Genomic DNA, 23,681 nt, shown 5'->3' with positions numbered 1-23,681 from the left:
ATGTATCTCTTGTAAACTATATACTATCAGCTTTCCTATTCCTATTCATTCTAATATACTTTATTATTTTATGGGTGTATTTCTTCCTATTCCCGGTTATGATTCCTAACTCTGTTTTTCCCTCAGTCTTGTTCTTTTCCTTTTTAACATGTCCCCTCTTCAAAAGTATGTTTTTTTTCTGACCATTGTCTCTCTTAAACTACCTCCTTTTTATCCCTATCCTTTTTTCTAACCTCTTCCCCTCCTATTTTCCTTGGGAACTGTGCATGTGTTTGTGTGCATGTATGTGCATGTGTGTTTGTATACACACATATGCATAAACACATATACATACACATATACATTTTTCTTCCTTCCCTCTATTGTATCCCCTCCCTTCCATTGTAAAAACTCTTCCTTATATGTTTCTTTTATGTGAGATAATTTTCTACTTTTCTTCCTTTTTCTTTTCCGTTATCTATGCAACCTTCTTTCTTACTCTTCCATTCCTCTTTTGAGACCAACCTAACATAATAGATGTACATGCATGCCTTCTGTATAAGTAGTCTCCTAATAAATACATTAATTATGATAAAGATTTTAGGGGTCACATGTATCATCTTTCCATTTAGAAATATAAATACATCTCCCTTCTGAGGTCCCTTATGATTTCTTACTCATGTTTCCCTTTTTATGTCAAATGTCAAGTTTTCTTTTAAACTCGACTGTTTTCATCAGGAATACTTGAAAATCCTTTATTTCATTGAATATCCTTTTTTGTTCCTTTGTAGGATTATACTCAGTTTGGCTGAGTAGATTATTCTTAGTTGTAACCCTAGTTCCTTTGCCTTCCAGACTATCATATTCTATGCCTTCTGCTCCTTTACAATGGTAGCTGCTAAATCTTCAGTGATCTTGACTTTGCCTTCATAGTATTTGAATTATTTCTTTCCAACTGCCTATAGTATTTCCTCCTTAATTATGGACTTTTGGATTCTGGCTATAATATTCCTGGGAGTTTTCATTTTTGGATTTCTTTCAAGATTTGATAAGTGAATTCTTTCCATTTGTACTTTGCCCTCTGGTTTTCCTTTATACTTTCTTAATAGCATTCAGTTAATACAATATTCATTAAATTATCTCTCTTCCATCTATTTTTCAGGTCAATTGTTTTTCCTGAGATATTTCACATTTTTTTCTATTTTTTCAGTCTTTTGACTTTGTTTATTATTTCTTGGTACATCATTGAGAGAGGTTTTAAGGCTCAATTTTGCTCTATCAAGTTAAATCTTTTTCTTTTTTCTTCCTCTATTTTTTGTTTCTTTATCTTATCCTTTCTTTTTTCTTTCTTCCTCTCTTTTGTCTGTTTTCCTACCTTCTTTCTTTCCTTCCTTTCTTCTTTTCTTTCTTTAGTAGTCAACCTCAGTGATGTCAAACTCAAATAAAAAAGGATTCTTTCACTGCATAGTCACTTATAAAATGACAAATTAAATTAATATATAGTATTTTATTCTTACGTATTTTATTAAATATTTCTAAAATACATTTTAATTTGCTTCCTTATGATACACTATAGAACTTTATGGGCCAATTGGCAGCGAGCCAGAGTCTAATACCTTTGTTTCTATATTGTTCAAATAATTCTTGAAGTTGTGGTCTTATTATATAAAATCTTTCTTATATTTTCTTCTAGGATACTTTCAATATTTGAGCATACCATTTCCATAAAGATATTAGAGAGAGAGAAAAGAAACATTCTATTGATTGACCTGTTTTGGTAATCACGACATCAGTCGTGTAAAAAGACTTGGCATATATTGGAACAAAACCAGGTAGGCCAGATTTAACTTTTTCCCCTCAATAGTGGGAAATAAATAACAATCCTCTCATGCTCCATCCATTACCCCTCCCCATCCAGCACACATTCTCTACCCCTTATCCTCAACAGAAGAAAAGCATTTTTTGGTAACATCTCATGTTCTTGTCAGATGGAGACTCTGAATCTTGATTTTGGTTCGGTAGTACAATGAATCTATCTGATACAGAAAACGTTTTTCATTGGTATTGCTTTCAGTTCTTTCTGCATTCCCATGTTTAAAAAATTCAAATGTTTTAAAAGATTGAATAGGATATAAAACTCTGAAAGTGTAACAAATATAAAGATGGGGCTCTCATTTGTTGCATAAAGACTCCACACAAAGAGACACATTATGTGTTAATGTATGGGGTATTCAGGAAGACTAGCACCTCTGGTGTGAGGGCTTGCCAAGCCCTATTCGGGGCTGCTCATCCTTTGGTGTCCATCATTCATCTGACTCTCACCTATGGCTCCAAGAAGCTGTAGCATGAACAGCAGCCATGCCTCAGCAAACTGTCTCATCAGATGGACTAGATCAGGTTAAGGGTAACCTACAGGCTTCAAACCTGTTGGTGAATTAAGGAGATTCCTCATCCAAGCATGTGATAAATTCTGAAGTAGAATAGGTGGATGAGAATAATTTGGTCAAACAACCTTGGAGGTGGCTGAAGTAGGTGCTGTGGAGCTCTCTGAGCTTGGTCAGGAATTGAAGATGCCAAGGTCATCCACTGTATCCTGGGTCATCATCACTTGTCTTGATTTTTATCTGGCCATTGGACTTCAGTGACTCAGAAAGAGAGAAGGGAGGCCAAGGACTTTGTGCAATTCTGTCTCACTTAAATCCATTTCACATATAAGTCAAGGCATCATCTATGATATCATCGCTCCTCTTCTAAAATGAAGGACAGATAACAACATACACACAGAGATATATCTGTACATACATGTATACCCACATGTAGGCATGTACACACAGTGCATATTTAGTATAAATATCATGCATATACTCCTACAAATATGCTTCTTTATGCATATACATGTATATATGGTTTCACTCTTAGTCAACTTTTTATCTTTTTTCCTTCTCATGCAACCAGAATATTTGAAATGAGAATCATTTCTTTAGTCTACTACATAGAATCTCAGAAATCATTAGGTTCCTCTCCAGCTCCTGAGAAAACTCACCATAAGAAATCAATGGATAAAAGGAGCTAAAACAGAGAATCTTTTAAATGTGTGAGGATTTTAATATAAATTAATCATAGAGAAAAAACTAGTTCAGGAAATAAACAGGCTTGTTTGTTTGTTAATTGTGTGCCAATATTTTAATAACCATAATCTAAAAAAGAAAAAAAAAGGATTGGAGTTTTACATGTAAGCAGTGCCTGATTCACAAAGAGCTAAGACCTGTGTTAACATGCCATATCTCAGTAATTTTCTGAGCCAATGTCTGAAACAAATCCATGCATTTAGAATCACAATATTGCTGTCCTACGTACATTTAGAAGCACAATCCATGTGTGACTGCTCTGGATCCTGTACAGAATAGAGAACATGACTGAACAGCTGGACCTAGTGATTATGTTGGAAATCTCCTCTCCATTCCCATCCTATCATTTCTTGACAAGGAAGAATTTCTCTTGGTATTTGATAAGTTTTCTTTTCTTTTCTCACTTCCATCACCCATAGAATGGCTTTATGGGTTGTCTATCAAATGTTGTGAATAAACCTCTCATTTCTTAAAGAACACAAATCTCTTGGAAAATTTAGATGTGAGGTTACTTCACCTTCAATTCTAACCCTACCATTCATCAGAGTTTAGAAACTGTTGAAAAGAGTCCTGAATAAGGAAACAGAAAACACGAATTCTTTTTTGTAAGAGCTTAACCCACAAGTAGCTGTGTGGCCCTAAATGATTTCCTTCTCTCTGGAACTCAGCATTGGGTTATAAAGATATTACAGTTCTAAAATTTTAAGGTTTTGCAATTCTCAAGCTTTCAAGTCAGAGATCATTTGAGGGGTTCACATAAATAAAAAATGCAATCTGTTTGACTCTTTGGACTTCAAATTGTGAATAGGGAGCATAACTATTATGGAATGGCTAGAATAAACACTAAAAAAAACATTTATCTTCTACAATGTGTCCAAGTAAATGAATATGAGAAGAGAATGAGGAGGGAAGGATGGAAGAAAAATAGGTGAGAGAAATGAGACATCCATTTTTGTATATAACTAATGTGGGTATTACTTTTGCTTGACCATGCATATCTCTTACAAGCTTTTGCTTTTCTTTTTTGTTTGAGTGGGGTGTGGGAAGGAAGGAAAAGAACTTCTCAGTAATTAAAAAAGAAGAAAATATAACTTTAAAAAGAAAAGGAGGGGAAAAAGAAGTAGAAGAGAGAGGCAGGTATAGAGAAATAAATACTAACACAAAATTATGGAGATATATGTATAGAGGGAAATATATAGATAGGCAAAATAAGAGGCAGTATGGATGCATATGTAATATATATATATATAACATGCATTTTTGTCACATTTTATTACATACTTGGGTCTCAGAGTAATAATGAAAAGACTGACTTTTACAATTTTATATTATTATAACTGTTTTATATGATTATAGTAATTATAAGTATTATGTTATAATATTATTTGTATTTTATTTTAAAGTGTATTAAATATTTTACAGACATCATCTTATTTGAACCTTGAAACAACCTTGTGAGATAGGTACTATCAATGTTATCTTTTTTTTTCTTTTTTGGAGGGGGAAGGAAGGGCAATTGGGGTTAAGTGACTTGCCCAAGGTCATACAGCTAATTTTTTGTGTGTGTTAAGTGTCCGAGGTCAGATATGAATTCAGGTCCTCTTGACTCCAGGACTGGTGCTGTATACACTGCACCACCTAGCCACCCCCAATGTTATCATTTTAAAGATGAGAAACCTGTGGTAAAATAAGGTAAAAGAGTTCCACAACTAGTAAGCTTCAGAGGAAGGATTTCCATATAGTTATTCCTGACTCCAGATTCTGCCCTTTCCACTATACCTTGGTATTACCGACCAATGACATTGATTTTTCTTATCCATGACATATGGATGAGAAATCATGGAGTTTTAGAACTTTGGACTTATAAGGGAATTTGGAGATCATCAAGACCAACCAACAGTTATAAAGAATTAAAAAAAAAAACCAACTGACTATCCATCCTTTGCCTGAAGGCCTCTAATAAAGGGGAACCTACTACCTACCAAGTCAGCTTATTCTACTTTGGGGGTTGATTTAATTATTAGGAAGTTTTCCATTATAACAAGATTAAATTGCCTCTTTACAGCTGTCATTCACTATTCTTCATTCTGTCCTTTAAAGTGAAACAGAACAAATCTAATCTCTTTTCTGTGTGATGACTCTCCAATTACTTAAAGCCAGCTATCATTTACCCCATCCCTATCCACTCATGTCTACTCTGAACAAGACAGCCAGGACAGTTTGTTAAACTCTTCTCTTTCTGCTAATAACCAAAAGACAATCATGTTATATGTCATTTCCCATCACTGTGAAAGAAACCACATATGTAGAAAAACATATATGTCAGAGATTCTGTATTACTGCCCTAAATGTTGGCTTTTGAAGATCTAAAGAATGTTAAGTAATTTAAGGTGAAGATAAATGGGTCAAAAAAAAGTTTGAGTTTTCCAAATGGTTTTATGAACTGGTCATGGTCAAGTAATTTAATTTTGAAAAAGTAATATATTGTGTGGCCAGGGATGATTTTTTTTTGCTTTTTTCTTTTTTGAGGGGGAAAGGTAGGGCAACTGGCATTGTGACTTGCCTAAGGTTTTTGCCCAAGTTTTTGTGTTAAGTGTCTGAAGCCAGATTTGAATTCAGGTGCTCCTGACTCCAGAGCCAGCACTCTATTCACTGTGCCACATAGCTGCCCCAGGGATCATTTTTTTTAAAGAGGAAAAGTGATTGTGACATTGCTTGTTGACTTCAGCCTATAGATACTGGATGCCCTTCTACCTTTGACCATGGTGACTTTTGATACCTCATAATTGATGAGGTATGGGCTCTGGAAGCCCCCTTGAGCTCTCCTTGAGTCCTTGAGGTACAGGCTCTGGGAACCTCCCTTGGACTCTTGATTAAATCATCCCAGTTGATGAGGCATTTGCAGGAGGCAATAAGCCTTGCATTGTGGCTGAGCCCAAGCCTCTGCTACTAGACTTCCCACCCTCTATTACTAGATTTCCCACCTATCAAAATATCTTTTTTACACCCTTGAACTGGCCTAGCCCACCATTATCCGTAGATCTCCCACCCTTAATCACTCATTGACCTCATTAACTCCTCCTGAAGTCCCTTCCCAAACTCCTCCTCTAGACCACCCCTAGACTCCTCCCATATGACCCCATCTCACACCATGTGGTGTGAGAGCTCCATAGAATGCCATAGAATAGTGAGAGCACCATAGAATGACTTAGCACAGACTTACTCTGTATCTAATGCAAGTGAACTTTTAATAAATTTTACTTTTCTTTGGCTAAAAAGACTTGAGTCGAATTCATTCGGCAGGACCCAGTGTGTTGGTATTTTGGGGTCTCCAGAGCAACCCTAATCTTAGTGGGTAACCTCTTCAATAATCAGATACAGGAGCTACAAGGAGAAATGAAGAGCTTTAATAAGTAATTTGATCTCTCTTCTTAAATCATTCACTAAATAAGTTTCTAATGTGTTGTACCAAATAGCTTACTGTACAAATAAAACTAGTTCTACTTGTTTCTTTCACATTATTCTAGATTTCAGAATTGTAGGTCACCCCAGAGACCATCTCATTTATGGACTGCAGACAAATATAGTACAATAGGAAGAGTGTTGGATTTGTAAACAGGAGACACGAGTTTGAATATTGCCTCATATGCTTAGATGAGTGACTGTGGAAAAGTCAATTCACTCTACTACTCAGAGCTTTAGATTTCTCATTTGTAAAATAAGGATGATAATGCCAATATTACCAACATCATGGGACTGTTGTGAAGTGTACCTTTTGAGGAGCACTCCTCTTTTCTGTCTCTCCAGTATTGTTGGGAAACTGTTGGAAAGAGCCCTGAAGGAGGAGTCAGAAGAGGAGTTATTTCTTCTACTTGTGCTTCTAGCTGTGCTCACAAGTAGCTGTGTGTCCCTGGGTGATTTCTTTCTCTTTGGAAATGAGAGGAATGATTACTAATAACCAATGATTTGGGGAGATCCAGAGTTTCTCCTTGTTTTCTATAGTCCTTATTTCAAAGTTCAGTCTCTGGAAAGATTTTATTGATAATGAGATTGAGCTTCTCAATCTTGGTCAGACCCTACCCAACCTTGCAAGGAATTTAATTCCATAGTGTTCTACTTAAGTTTGAGTGGGGATGGACTATTTGATTAGTTTGCCAAGAGGTTGGAGGTAATTTAATCAAAGTTCATTAGAATAGGTCCAGCCCCTCATTGTAATATTCATTCTCTCTCCTTACTTGTTAACCAATTAGAGTTGATTGCCATTCTCTAGAACACCCACTTCTCTGAGGCCATATGAGTCTTGAACTGCCATGAGGGTCTTTGGCAGTTAGAGATAGAGAGAGAGAGAGACAAAGAGACAGAGACAGAGAGAGAGACAGAGATGGAGAGAGTGCTGCTGATCTATTTTATTTAAATGCTAGCATTATTAGTAAAATAACTAATTGCCCAGAAATTATGCCTCAAACTTCTTAAACATCACAGAACTTATCTTTCTTTTCTACTAAAATTCAGGATTTGTAGTATATTACAATTCTAACATTTTAAGATTATGTGATTCTCAGGTATTTGAGGAAGTATATAATAGGAAGTCACCTGATGTGGAAGTAGAATGAAGATGCCATGTCCCAAAGGTCTGAAGATCAGGGAGACAGAAGTGATATAATACAAGAGAATAAGGAAAGATAAAATGTTTCCCTTGTTAAAATGATTACTAACTCCACTTGTCCTCTTCCAATATAAGCTAACTGCAGGGAAAAGCAGTCACAGGTTCCTTCCAATCATATGCACCAATGAAAAAACTTCAGGAGTTCTAGTTCACAATCAGTCCTAAGAAAGTGTCCCAGAAAGTGAGTAAACTTGGATCTAGAGTTTCTGAGCCTTTATCTGATGACTAGCCCTATTAAAAGTTCAATTGTTGGGGGCGGAGCACCGGCTCCAGTGTTGAGAAGACCTGGAGATCGAATCCCGGGCTCAGACACTTAGCACCCAGCCAGAAACACCTGGCCATGTAACCTTGAGCAAGTTACTTAACCCCGATTGCTTAAAAAAAAAAGTTTAATTGTTAGATATATTTTATTGTCTATTCTATTATACCCACTCAAAGAAGCAACACTGGGAACTAAGCAAACCTAGAATTCTCAGGCTCAAGACAACCCTGTAATGGTAATGGAATTTAAAGATCCCCTTGCATTGGCTTGGTTTTCAGGTTAAGGGTTAAAACCCAGCACTTGTGAATCCCACTTGTGGGATGGACTTGTTGAGGTGAAGAGAGGGGGATGAACTGGAAGGACCCAGTGCCATGGATAGAGAGGCCAGAAGAACTTTTAGGAGCAGTGTTGTGGAGGCAGATAGAGAGAGAGACAGAGAGACAGAGACAGAGAGACGGAGACGGAGAGAGACAGAGAGAGACAGAGAGACAGAGAGAGAGAGAGAGAGAGAGAGAGAAAGAGAGGGAGGGGGGGAGGAAGGGGAGGGGGAGGGGGAGAGAGGAGAGTGAGAGAGGAGGGGGGTGGAAAGAGAGAGAGAGAGAACTTCCAGCTAAAGCCACCTGGACTGCTGAGGGCCAGCTGGAGCTGCCCAGGACTTTTGAAAACTGCCACCCGGAGCTGCCAAGAACTGAGGAGGCGTGATTGTGGTGCCGGTATTTTTTCTGTCTGTTTTGATGTTGTTTTGCCAGATTCATCTGCTGGTGAAGGACAGTGCTTGTTGCAGAGGTCCTGGAACCTTGGTGTAGGTTCAGAAGTCCTGAAGGAGGATTTTCTTGTTGTATATTTACAGAAATCCCGAAGGAGGGTCTTGCTGATTTTTTCAGGGGTCCTGAGACTGTTCTGCAGGCAGAGAGTGAATTGATGAGGATGTTGGCAATGTATATTGTGGCTTTGTTTAAGTTTTGTCTTTCCAGGAATAGATATTGCTGAGAATTTGCCTCAGGTAAAGACGAAGAAGACCTCTCCTTGGCTATTGAATGATGTGATGATATGTGTTCTCCACTGGCAATTTGAGAGGGTGCTTGGTGGTGATGGATGGTAAGTAATTCGGGTGTGATCCAGGGGTGGAAAACTTTTGACTTTTATACTTTGTGACTGAGCAAATAAATGTGCTTTGCTTATGATAGGAAACTAATCTCCAGTTGAATGGAGAGAAGACTTTGTGATTGACTAAAAGTATGTACTGCCTAGGGGTGGAGTACTTGGACCTTAGTACTTTGTGATTGAACTGAGGACTTACTAAATGATTGAGTTACCCTGTATTTTGATTTTGATTTTCTGTGAATGTCTTGTCTTAATCTGTCACTGAATAAGTGGAGTTTGCTATGCTCTTAATTCAAACCTGAAAGTTGCTTTTGCTTGGTGTTACAAACCACCATGTTATTTGGAAATTCCTGGACCTACAGAGAAACTGCAAGTCTATAACTTTGTGGCTGATTTTTATGTTATTCTTTTATTGATGTCATTGCACATGCTAATTAATATTTTCTTTTCACTATGCCAAGAGCAAGATGACATAAACAATGTCTATATATGCCACTTTATTTCTGTTAATTCATGAACCCCACTGTGCATCACATGATTTTTTTTTGGAGGGAAATTGGGGTTAAGTGACTTGTCCAAGGTCACATGGCTAGTTTTTGTGTTAAGTGTCTGAGGTTGGATTTGAACTCAGGTCCTCTTGACTCCAGGGCTAGTGCTCTATTCACTGTGCCACCTAGGTGCCCCAAGCATCACATGATTTCAATGAAATATAGCAAATATAGAAAAGACAAACCTAGGTGGGGATTCAAGAACTAATTTTTATTAGGTAAACTCACAAGAATTCATGCTGTCTGGGTAGGAAATCAGCATAGCTAAAGGAAGGGAGGTTAAATTGTAGAGTAGCTTATCCATTACCTGGAAAGCATGAAGAGCTTGGACCTTTTCAAGCTCTTGTCTTCAATAGAGATGGTAAATCATAACCACCTGGGTAAGTATGAAAATGGTCCAACTCTAGATTTTTCACATCAAATAGGCGCAGTATAGTAACTTCTACTGGATGGTTAAATGAAAAGACCATAAAGAACTATATGAATGCAAGATAATTCTGACTTCTGAGATCACTCGCAAATCTAAGATTCTGTGTACAGATGTGTCATCACTTTTCTCAGGCTGGACACTTAGTGGAAAGAGATTACAGCTTGGAACTATCACATCTATGCTTTTAAAGCTTCTTGCCCATTTCTGTCCAAAGATCCAAATTCCTACTATATTGTTGCTCACAAAAAATTATGTCTAGGACCTATGATGACCTCATCATCTGGCAGAATCTTAATGTGAAAAGTTCTTATGAAGACTAGAACCCATCTATAACATTTTTCTTTTTTATTATTATTACTCTGTAGTTAACAAACATGAAATAAAAGATATTTCAATAAACATAGTGTAAGAGAAGATGATTTTCATGAGAATGCAGATCTCTATTATAATTTCTTTTAAATATTTAACAAATTCAGCATGTATCTTTGAAAGCTATTCTACTAGTCTGTTATTCTTTCTGGATTTTTTCTGTGCATGTTTTTTAATGAATTGATTAATTCTTTTTTATTTGTCTTTTTTATGCACTAGTCCTATCCCTTCACCCACCTCTATCTTAATTGGAAAAAATAAAAAGGGAAAACAAAGTCTTTGTAACAAATATTCATTGTCAAGCAAAAACAAATTCTTACCTTGACCTTGTCTGAAAATATGTGTATTATTCTTCATCTTGAGACTACTACATTTCAGACAGGTAAGAAGCATGCTTCATTATTTGTCTTTTGGAATCATGCTTGTTCATTGATTTGATCAGAATTTTAAAGTCTTTCAAAGTTGTTTATTTTTTAATGCCATTATTGTATAAATTATTTTTCTGCTCATCTCATTTGACCTCAGTTCATATGTATCTTTCTATATTTATTTGAAACTGTTCATTTTCATTTTTCAATGACTTGATTATATTTCAATATATTCATATATCATGATTTGTTCGTTTGTTGCATAATTGATAGACATCCCCAATTAGTTTTCATTTCTTTCCTCTAAGAAAAATTACTACTATTATTATATTTATATCCATGTGTTTTTTTGCCTTTCTTTGATCTCTTTAGGTAGAGATCTAGTGGTGCTACCTATAGGTGAAAGGGTATGCTTTTTTTTTTTAGTAAATATAAGGACATTGTTCCAAATTGCTTTCCAGAATGGTTAAACTAGTTCATTGCTTGAATACCTGATTAGTATGTGAACCTGATTTCTCACAACCCTGCCAGCATTTTTATTTTTCCTTTTCTTGGTTATCTTTATCAATATGACACTTGAGGGATGAAATCTCAGGAGTTGTTTTAGTTTGCATTTCCCTAATTATTGATGTTTTAGAGCACTTGTATATGTTTGCTGATAGCTTGTATTTCTTTCTTTGAGAATTGTGTGTTGATATGCTTTAACCATAGGTGAATATTGGTGAACAGCTATTTTTTTAAAATTTTGAATCAGCATGCATTTATCAAAGAAACTTGTTATAAAGATGTTTCCTATTTACCTCTTTCCCCTCTAATCTTATTGGCATTGATTTTCTGTGTGTGTGTGTGTGTGCGTGTGCGTGTGCGTGTATATGTGTGTGTAACACCTTCATTTTTATGTAATTAAAAGTGTCTTAAAAGCTTCTGTGATCTTCCCCATCCCCTCCTGGGTCATGAAAATTGTATCCATAGATATAACTTGAGATGTTTACCTTGGTCTTTTAATTTGCCTGTGATGACACCCTTTTTTCCCTAAGTTATGTATTTGTTTAGAGGTTATGTTAGCATATGATATGACATGCTGCTTTCAAGTTAGTTTCTGTCAGAATGACTTCAAGTTTTCTTAGGAGTTTTGTCAAATAATAAATCCTTATCCCAGAAATCAGCATTTTTGAATTTATTATACCCTAACCCAACTATAACATAGTCTTGAAGAGTTCTTTGAGAGTCTGAAAGTTTAAGTGACGTTTTCTTGATCAAACAGTGTCCAAAGAGTAGAATGTGAACATAGGTCTTTGTGACTCCAAGCCCAATGTACTTAGCACTAAACCATCCCCACCACTTTGCCTTTTATATTCAGTGTTTTGAATCATTTGCTGATGAATAAATACAGTGATTAACTTTAAAAACCCATGACCTACATGTGAATTTTTTCAATGTCATTTCTACTGTATTTTGTGAGAAGTAAAACACATGGGTTGCAGTTACGACAATGGCAATCTAGGCAGTTAGAAAACCTAGGTTTAAGTCTCTGCTTTGCTCTTTCATAGTCATATAATCATAAAAGCCACTTAACATTTTTGAGTCTCAGTATCTATGAAATAAAAATAATACTTAAAATTGTCCATTTCATAGGTTTTCCTGATCATCAAATAAGAGAATTTTAACCAAACATTTTGTAAAATGCAAATGTTGTAGAAATATCACCTATTATATTTATAATGTAAGACTATAATTCATGATAACCAATGGAAGTTAAGAACATTGTTTACTAGTGTACAGACTCAATTTGGATTGTCATGTAATCAGTGGAACATGAATTAATGAAAGTGTTAAACTTGCAAAAGTAATATTTATTGAGAACAGATTAAATACATGCATGCAGACATACACACACATATATCTACTATCACAAGGCATATATCACATTCCAAATGTAAAGGATGGTATATGCAACCTCACACCTTTCATAGAGGAATATAAACTCTGCTCCTTCTTTGGGCTAAAAAATTCATTTCCTCTTCTGTCATGGGAACTGTTCATAAGAGTTCCTTCAGTAACTTTTGTTTTAATCAGACACTTCCAATGTAGACCTGATGAGATGATCCGTGCCATGCCTGATTAAAAGCTCATTAGGCATGATCTTTCAGTCAAACTAGTTGATTGATGAGTGAATTCTTTCATTCTCTCCTTTCAATCTGTTTTCCTGTTCAGATTTACTCCTTAACACCCATCGTAGTATATACATCCTGCCATCTTCAAACTTTAGCTGATACAGTTCTGAAATTTGTCCTTTCACTCCACATTATCTTTTTGGATTGAGAGTCTGCATCCTCACTGCAAACTTTAGTCATTGATTAGTAACCAAATTTATACCTTCTGTCTGCAATCAGATAACTTATTACAAAATCAGTCAATAGCTTTGATGGTCATTTCTCTGTAGTGTAAGTATTCATGATAAAAACTCCATAGAAAATGATTCTCAACTCTTAATCAGGCTCAAAACCCAGGAAATAGTTTTCAGGGTTTCTCTCAGAACTCTGAGAAGGTTTAACTCGAACAAAAAGTAGCACATTAAAAACCTATCTTGTATAATTAGGAATTTTCAAGGCACTATGTCTAGTTGAGAGAGATGTTTCAGAGTGGTCAATACAGCATTGAACCTATATTCAGGATTCAGAAATTTATACTCCATCCTATGACCTTACTAGTCATAAAAAGTCACTTAAACCTTCTGAGTTTTAGAGGAGGATCTAAGACAGGGGTGGGGAACCCACAGCTATGTACCCCTCTAGGTTCTCAAGTGAGGCCCTTTTACTGAATCCAAACTACACAGAACAAATCCCCTTATTAAAAGAATTTGTCCTGTAAAACTTGGACTCAGTCTAAAGTCCCAGAGGACCCAGAAGGCCATATGTGGCATTTAGGCTGCAAGTTCCCCATCCCTCATGTAAGAAATAGAACCACCTCCTACATATGCCCTTTCCGAACTCTCCCATCCTCCCAACTAAAAGTGCCTCCCTACGACTCTACGTCAGATTTATTCTGTACAGATTTTGTGACTTATACATTATCCTCACATATATGGGTACATGTTAGCTTCTCTGATTGAGGGTAAACTTTTGATCAGTGACTGTTTCATTTTTGTCTTTGGATCTCCAGAATCTCTAAAAGTATTTGACATATATATGTGTTACTAATAAATGATTGGTGGTTGATTGATTGGTTGATTAATAGACAGATTTCAGTCTATGTTTGTGGAGGGAGTTCCTACAAAACAAAATCATACATTCTTGACTTATCTGTTTGAGAATTCTACAGTTTAAAATTGTCAGAGAGAGAAAAAAAATCTGTCTTTCCCCTTATTTATTATGGGTGAATAATAGGATCACAGGTTGAGATCAGATGAAAACCGTCATGGCAAACTGATGTCACGCTGTGAAAATCACCCAAAACTCTGAACCTTAATTTCCCAATCTCTAATATTGTGGGTGATAACAACTATGTCTAACTCAGTGTTATTGTGATAAAATATTGTGATATAATTCAAGTGATACAATTTATATAAATTACATAAATATCATATTATTATTCAACATCCTATATTCCACTTCTACATGTGAACAAAGTATGCCTAAAGATATAGATTTTTCACCTACACCTAACATTCGTGGGACCTTGAAGACATATAGATTTTTCACCTAACAGTTATGGGACCCAGAAGACACTGACACACACCTTAGCATGAAAGACAGGTAATACCATTCATTTCCCTTTTCATCTTCTATGGGATGAAAAGACTTGCTCTCCAATAATTCTTTATAGAAATGGCATGATATTTGTTTTTCTCACTGGCCTCAAATGTGTCAGTCTCTCACACACATAAACACACACCCCCTCAGGGAAAAAAAAAAACAAAACAAGGGAACAAGCTAGAATTCTTTCTCCTTTTATCCTTCCCACCCCCCAAAAAAATAAGACCACAAGAAAATAAATAGCATTTTTGCATCTCTAGGTGGTCTATCTTCATTATTTATCTCATTTGAATTGTTCAACGGATTTATGCTTGATTCATCCTCAAGCAATCGTTTTAGTAATTAGCTCAGGCACCCCACTCTTCTAGTAAAAATAAACCCTGATAATCTGGAGCTCCTTCCGAGGGGATTACTGCCTCAGCAATAAGTGATTTGGGCCCTCCCCTTGAGAATTTCTAAATTTATAGACACATATATTATGATCAGGATGACGTGCTCATGTTTTAAGTTGTGTTGAATATATCCTCATGATAGGGCTGCACAATGATACTCACAGCAGTCTCGTATGCATTGCATTCATCCTGAGGAATTTGATGTGTAGGAGCCTCCTATATGTTGTAAGATGTCTCTGAAATTTCTGTAGCTTTGCAGAATGCAGTCATATCTACCCACAGTGCTAAATTCTCAGTCCCACTTCTCCATAGAAGAAGGTGCTGAACTTGGTTAAAAGGAAGTCAATATTCTCTATCTCTCATCCAGCATAGATTATAGATTAGTATGGGCAGGGAGACTATTGTAAGTGATTACTATTGATTTGTGGACTGAATATCAAAGCATGGCTAAAGGGGTGAGGAAAGGAGAACACAGTAGCCAAGGATAGGTTATAGAAGTATACTATAGATCACTGATATAATCACTGACACAGTGGATTCTTATTGGGGGCATTTGTTTTTTGGACTTGCACAGACGTCTCTGACTCTGACTCTATCTCTATTTCTTTTTCTCTCTTTGAAAGCCTTCTCTTCATGGCTTCCCTTGAACTGGTGATATATGATGGTTCACTTTTTATTACAAAAATTTTTGGTAGAAATGGTACAGAAACACTCCAAAATAAGGACACTGCTAAAGTATTCGTCTGAAGGTGGCAGTTGGGCAGAGAGTATCACTAGCGAGACCTAATGGCTGTCTTCCTGCCATGACAATGCAAGAGTTTGAATATTGGCCCTACTCTTTTATGCTTCTCACAAAGTCTAAATTGAATCTGCAAGCCTTCTGCTAACATTCTCCTTTATGACAGGGGCCTGAGTTCTACCAGCTGAGATACGAGAATGCTATGCCTCACATTAAAAACCTAAGTTTTTCAAGGGAATGGGGAATGGGAGATCATTGTAGGGAAGATTTAAAACTGGGAGGGACTTTTGTCTTCCCTAAGTCCAACCTCTTAGTTTGATAGATGAGGAAATAGGCTGAAAAATTAAATGAATTCCCCAAGGTCCTGGATAAAGTAAGTGTCAGGGGTGGGATTTGAAAGTAAACCCTTAATAACTACTTATTCAATTCAACAATCATTTATCAACTCAGCACCTACGATGTTCCAGCTACTCTGGTAAGTGTTGTAGATAATAAGGCAAAACAACAGCAACAACCCAACAACAACAACAAAAAACAGCTAAATCACTATTTCCCCTGGGAATCTAACGGACAGAAAACTTTATGGATAAGTGTGTGTGTGTGTGTGTGCATGTCTGTATATATGTGTATATATGTGAGTGTGTAAATATATATACATATATACATGCACACAGATAGTAATCTGGAGAAGAGAGAATGCTAACAACTGGTGGGGGGGAGGTAGGGATCAGGAGGTGGCATTAGCTGATCCCTGAAAGGAGCTGGTGATTCCAAAAGTCCAAGGTGAGGAGGGAGATATGCCAGGCATGGTGTACAGATGTACAAGATGGATTGTTTGTGAACATGTAAAGTAGACCAGTTTAGTTGGTAATACAAGTGTGTGATGGGGAGTGATATGAAATCAGTTTAGAAAAATAGTCTGGAGCCAGCTCTTGAAATGCTGTAAATGATCAAGAGAGGAGCATTTATGCTGTATCAGAAGGGAGGCACTCAAGCTTTTGAGTTGAGAGGCATGGCCAGATTTTTCTTTCAGGAATATCATTTTGGTAGCTATGAGATTAAGATGGGGAGAGACTAGGAACAGTTATCATCATTAGGAATCTATTGTAATACTCAGTCAAGGAGCCTCAAGGGCCTATATTAGGGTAGTGGTTATTAGAGCGGAGTGAAGGAAAATGATACAAGGGAAATTGTGGAGATGGATTCGATGTCATCTTAACTGATTGAATATGAGAGGGAAGGAAATGGAAGAACACTTTCAGGTTGTAAACCTGAGTGACCAGAAGGAGGATGGTACACTTGAAGGAAGAGGGAAGTTAAGAATAGGTTTCAGAGGGAAGATAACTAATTCCATTTGGTGTATATGATTTTGAGTTTCCTAATATGATAGTTATATTGGGATGTCCTGTAGGCTGTTGACTTTTCAAGACTAGAACTCCAGAAAAAGCACAACAGCTGTTATTAGGACTGTAATCATCTGCATAAAGATAAAAATTAAAACTAATGAAAGTTGATTTTTTTTAAGTGACTGAAAAGGCCTGAGTCCCCAGGAAAGAGACCTGGGATATACAAGCATGAAAGGGGAAGAAATTTCCATGTTTTTGTTAAGGGAGCCATTATCCTTTTCTTTTTAAATTAAATTGATTTGTTTATTTACTTTTAGTTGACAAAATTCAGTTCCACAGTCCCTTGGATTTCAAATCTTCTCCTCCTCTCCCTCCTCCCCCACCTCCCCCTTCATGGCGGTATGCACTCGAATATAGGATCTACAAATATCTTCACATTAATCATTGGTCAGGTAAGGATTATAACTGATGGAATGATCAGTGGGAAAGAGGAAACAAAACAAAACAAGAAAAAGAAACACAGCAAGTAGTTTGTTTCACTCTGCATTCAGACTCTGCTTCTCTTTCTCTGGATGTGGATGTCTTTTTTGATCATGAGTCTCTTGGAGTTGTCTTATAACCTTACATTGCTTAGAGGAGCCCTGGATATTGAAGTTAGTCATCACACATACGTTGTGTCTGTGATTGTATACAGATTTCTCCTGGTTCTGCTCTCCTCACTCAGCATCAGTTTATATAAGTCTCTCTGGGTTATTATGAAGTTCATCTGCTTCTCATTTCTTATAACACAGTAATATTCCATTACATTCATATACCACAACTTGTTCAGCCATTCCACAATTTATGGGCATCCCCTTGATTTCCAATTTTTTTGTCACTACAAAAAGAGCCGCTATAAATATTTTTGTATATACAGGTCCTCCTCCCACTTCTCTGATCTCTTTGGAATATAACCCTAAAAGTGGTATTACTGGGTCAAAGGGTATGCACTTATTTATAGCCCTTTGGGCATAGTCCCAGATTGCTGATCCAGAAAGCTGGATCAGTTCACAACTCTACCAACAATGCATTAGTGTTCCAATTTTTCCATATCCTTTCCAGCATTTATCATTTTCCTGTTTTGTCATCTTAGCCAATCTGGCTGGTGAGATGCGGTACCTCAGAGTTGTTTTGATTTGCATTTCTCTAACCAATAGTGATTTAGAGCATTTTTTTATATGCTTATAGATATCTTTAATTTTGTCTTCTGAGAACTGCCTGTTCAAATCCTTTGACCATTTATCAATTGGGGAGTGACTTGTATTCTTATAGATTCAACTCAATTCTTTGTATATTTTAGAAATAAGGCCTTTATCAGAGACACTGGTTGTAAAAATTCTTTCCCAATTTTCCACTTCCCTCTAAATCTTGGTAATATTGGCTTTATTTGTACAGAAACTTTTCAATTTAATGTAATCAAAATTACCCATTTTGCATGTGATAGTGCGCTCTAACTCTTGTTTCATCATGAAGTCTTCCCCTCTCCATAGATCTGACAGGTAAACTGTCCCTTGCTCTCCCAGATTGCTTACCTTATCACCCTTTATACCTAGATCATGCACCCATTTCAACTTTATTTTGGTGTATGGTGTTAGATATTGGTCTGTGCCCAATTTCTGCTGTACTATGTTCCAATTTTCCCAGAGTTTTTGTCAAATAGTGCATTCCTATCCCCAAAACTGAGGTCTTTGGGTTTATCAAACCATAGATTACTATAGTCATTGACTGCTGAGTCTTGTGTACCCAATCTATTCCATTGATCTACTACTCTATTCTTTAGCCAGTGCCAAGTAGTTTTGATGACTGCTGCTTTATAATACAGATTAAAATCTGGTATTGCTAGTCCAGCATCCCTAGCATTTCTTTTCATCAATTCCCTTGATATTCTGGACCTTTTGTTCTTCCAAATGAATTTTGCTACTATTTTTTCTAGCTCTACAAAGTAATTTTTGGTAGATTGATTGGTATGGCAGTAAATAAGTAATTTAATTTAAGTAAAATACCATTATCCTTCTGTCTAAATAGGTTTAAAACCTTGGTGCTTTCTTCAAATCTTTACTCTCCCACATCCTTCACGTTGACTTCATTGGCAGTCAGAATCTTTTCTACTGCCACGACATTTATCTCATCTTCTCTCCATTCAGTTATCACCCTAATTTAGTCTCTTATACTACTCTTAGATACTTTTTCTAATGTTCCACCTAATATTCCAAGCCGTTAGTATGTCCCCAACCAGAATTCTCATGATTTGTATCAGATCCCTCTCTCTGTCTCTCTCTTTTTCTCTCTATCTTTACCTCTCCTTCCCTCTCTTTCTACCTCTCCTCCTCCCCAACTTCCTCCTCTCTTGTTCTTTCCCCATCAGCTAGGCTATAATTTCCATAAGGGTAAGAGCTACCACAGGACTTGGTACATAGGAGGGACTTAATACATGTTCATTTCCTGATTGACGGATGGGAAAGGCATAACTAAATCAATAAAAGAACCAAAGTATCAGAAGAACACAGGGAGAAGAAAGTATGAAGAGGAGATAAACAGTGTCAAACTATTCAGAAATTTAAAGAAAGAGTCCTCCAGAAACAGGGATTAGGATCCAAATTCACTTGAATCCTTTAAGATTTCAGAGATAGTAATTTGATTCAATTCAACTAGAATTTGGTATGCTTCTAATATTTGTCCCCCATGGAGGTAGATGATTGAGGATAAAAAGAAAAAAATGAAAATAGTCGTTGTGTTCTCAAGGAGTTTACATGCTATAGTGGGGAAACAATATATGCACCATTCAGTAAATGCAAAATATATAAAAAGTAAATGCAATGTTATATTGAAAAAGGGTCAGGCATGGACCAGGAAGAATAAGGAGAAAAAAACCTCATTAGTTGTGATGTTTGTACTGACAACTCTGTCGTTCAGTGACTATCCTTAGGGAAGCATCATTGCATAGTACAAAAAGACTCTGAACCTATGCTTTGAAGACTGACCACTTACAACAGCAACCAGTGGAAGAAAGCCAAATCCTGACTGAGAAAAATTCATTGAGAACAATTAGTGTTGTCTAATGGAGGAAGAAATAGAGACAGTTAGGGAAGAACAAAGCAAGGGGAAACATTAGTTATTGATGTATGCTTAAGTATGTATTACATACCATTAATCAAGTCCAGGAGAATAGGGGGAACTGAGCTGTCTTTTAAGGGGAATCATACCGTGAATGCAGTTTAATAGAACAGACATTATTGATTATCTACATATCTAAAGAACACTTTGCTAGACATTGTGGTACAAATCTCATGCAGGTTTGGAGCCCAGGTAGATCAGGATATCCCTTAATCTCCCACAATGTTATGATCAGGCTGTTATCTAGGCTCTAAACTTCTCTTCAGTCTTTTACAACACCCAGAATTCCATATGGTTGGGCTACTGATTTTAAAGTGATGAAGATGTCATGAAAAGGAAGATTTTTAATCTTTTCTCACCATCTCATTGAGTATTGAGTCATATTTATGACTCTACCATTAATTAGTTATGACTTTGAACAGTTAGTCATTGTATTTATTTGGACCTTGTTTTCCTCATCTGAAAAATAGAGGATAATCTCACCCGGATTCTTTTAAAGAGAAAGTGAGATCCTAGATGTGGACAAATGAGAAATGCTTTGAAAAGTGATATATATTCTATGGCAGATCTTTTTTGTATGTGCAAAAAGAAAAAGCTCCCAATACACCCAAATCAGTTGGCAAGGTACAGGCAGATCAGTGGCAGAAGTGATGATCTTGACACCTTGATAACATTATCTGATGAGGTGACCACTTGAGGCTGGGCTAGAGAGCTCACCATGCTGGGGAGAACTGGTAACCACTAAGTAGCAGAGCAGGCTCTACCTAATAGCAGCTTTTTATTTGAAATAATTATTCTTGCTCATTGGATGCTAAGCTCAGTTCTATGCTGTTCAAAGCCCTCAATTCTTTTTGCTCATTCTAACTCTTTTTAGCCCCTTGGCTTTCCCACCATGGTGATCCCATCCCAGTCCTAACTCTATTAATAAGGGTGTGTAATTATAATGCTTTCTGAAAGATTTCTTAAATTTGTTTGTTTGTTCATTTTTTTCATCTGTATGAATAACTTGTTTCCTTCTCCAGCTAGAAATTTTAAGTATAGATCTTACAGTGAGATGGTGAATCCTCCCTCTCTCTCTAACTCCAAATGCTGCCTCTTTTTATATACTGATGTATATTTAATATTCACTGAGCCACTTTTTCCTGATCAAACACAATGTTAAGAAATTTGACTTCTCCACAAAGTAGGGGGACTTTCAGGAATTTATTTATGCCATTAATAGGTGTATAAAATCCTTTGAGAGAATAATCACATTCATCTCCCTTTCTTTCTTAGCTGGGAGAGAAGAAGGGGACAGTTGAAAGTCATAAGGGAGGAATATAGTCTACAAAATCTTTTTTTAAATTAGTTTAGATTATTATCATTGGAAGATCCCAGATGTTTTGGAAATGACATGTTCTAGGTTGCTGCTTCACTCACTCTCCAGGGCCCAGTTAAACAATAGTCAGAAATTGTCAGAAACAGGAAAATGACCATAGCCACATTCTCTTGCATTCTCTTGTGGAATATGACCTGAACTAAGGTCACTCATTTTCAAAAATCCCAGTTAATCTAGGGATACAATTTGGTATCACATTTGCAAAAATCTGCATACATAATACAAAATACTACAGTCTGAGTACAGCTAAATTAAAACTATTTAAGGTAATTTGTGCAATTGTGTGCAAATGCAGGATTTAAGACTTGACTGAAATTGAAATACTCAGCTACGTACTAATATGAGTTTTTTTACTCATTCAAATTTTTTAAAAAAGAAAGAGAGAAGGAAATGATGATTTGGTTAATTTAAGTGTCCCACCATGGTCTGTATTTCATTAGACTGAATGGTATGGAAAATAAAACATTTGACTACACTTGCAGTTAGTAGACCAGTTCTAGTTTTAGTTGTACCTCTAAATTGCTATTTGATTTGAAGTAAACCATTCCAATCAGTCAGTCAACAAATATTTATTGATTTCTTACTTTGATAGGCACTATGCTAACCCTGGGGGCATAAACATAACAATGGACCACTTTACTGCTTGGAGGTCAGGTATGTTACATTTCATCCCTCTCCCAGGGTTTTCCAGGATCCTTGGGTCACTAGCTCTGGTCCCCAATGATAGTACAGCCGTAAGTGCAGAGGGGGCTCACTGCACCCAAGTTTCATTCATGAATAGATTACTTTTCCAAAGGTACATTTACCATAATGAAAAATATATAAACATATTCCACAACACTTGGTGGCATAATCTATGTTACCCTAGTCTCTGGAGAGGAGAAGGGGATCACGTTCATAGCTTAGCTCAATTTCTATGTAGAAACATTCCAGTTCAAGATCCAGAACCACTCGGGGCCCCAGTTCTGGGCACCTTGGTTTCTCAGTTCTTCCCTGATAGGCTGGTTGGCTGCAGCATCCCACCTGGAACCTTGACTCCAAGTCACCATGGCTTGAATTTCTAGATTTAGTGGAAATTATTGCCTGCACTTGAAATTGAGAAGGTCAAAAAAATAGAGCAGAAAAAAAAATACCCCAAGCCTAAAAATAGAGAAGGTTAAAGGATATTGTGCCTTCCTAGTACAGTTCATGTCACATACATTGTGGGTAAACTCTGTGTGATCTTCACACACTTAATGCAGCAGGAAAGATAGTGAGGATGTCCCAGTCTGGCCATTTTAAACATACCAACAGACTGTTCTGGCTATGCACTCAATCAAAAAAGGCTGAAACCACCCATGCAATAATGAAATGCAAGAAAGCAGAGGAGCCTCTATATTAAGGGATGTTGGTATGCCCTAAGCACACTCCCATGATGCATATAAAGATATAAACATGATCATTGCCCTCAATGAGTTCACATTCTAATGGTGGGGATTGTACATGCTATGCACATAGAAGAAATATACAGAATAAATGGAAGGTAACCTAAGAGTAAAAGTATGAATGATTAGATGGACCAGGAAAGTCCTCTTGCAGAGGATAAAATGTAAAACTGAATCTTGAAAGAAGTTAGAAAAGCTAAGAGTGGGGTTGAGGAGGGAAAGCGTTTCAGATAGCGCAAAGTCAAAAAGACAGAGATTTGCATTTGAGCGACACTAAGAACATCTGTGTAGCTATATCATAGAGTAAGTGGAAGTGAGAAGTGTAAGAATACCACAGAGTCACAATTTTTGAAAAAGATCTTAACTACAAAACAAGCGATTTCATTTAGTCTAGAAGCCAATAGGGAATAAATAGAATTTTTTGAGTAGGAGATTGACATCACCAGATTTGCACTTAAAAAAAAATCACTTTGTGGGGTGGCTAGGTGGTACAGTGAATAGAGCGCTGGCCCTGGAGTCAGAAGGACTTGAGTTCAAATCCGGCCTCAGATGCTTAACATTAAAAACTAGCCATGTGACGGTGGGCAAGTTACTTAACCCCAGTTGCCCTCCAAAAAAAGAAAATCAAAAAAGAAAATCA

Source organism: Petaurus breviceps, unplaced genomic scaffold (assembly GCF_028583685.1).
Source record: "Petaurus breviceps papuanus isolate PSGF00001 unplaced genomic scaffold, PetGlider_PUasm1.0 188, whole genome shotgun sequence".
Taxonomy (NCBI): Eukaryota; Metazoa; Chordata; class Mammalia; order Diprotodontia; family Petauridae; genus Petaurus; species Petaurus breviceps.
Note: the sequence above shows the minus strand (reverse complement) of the source record.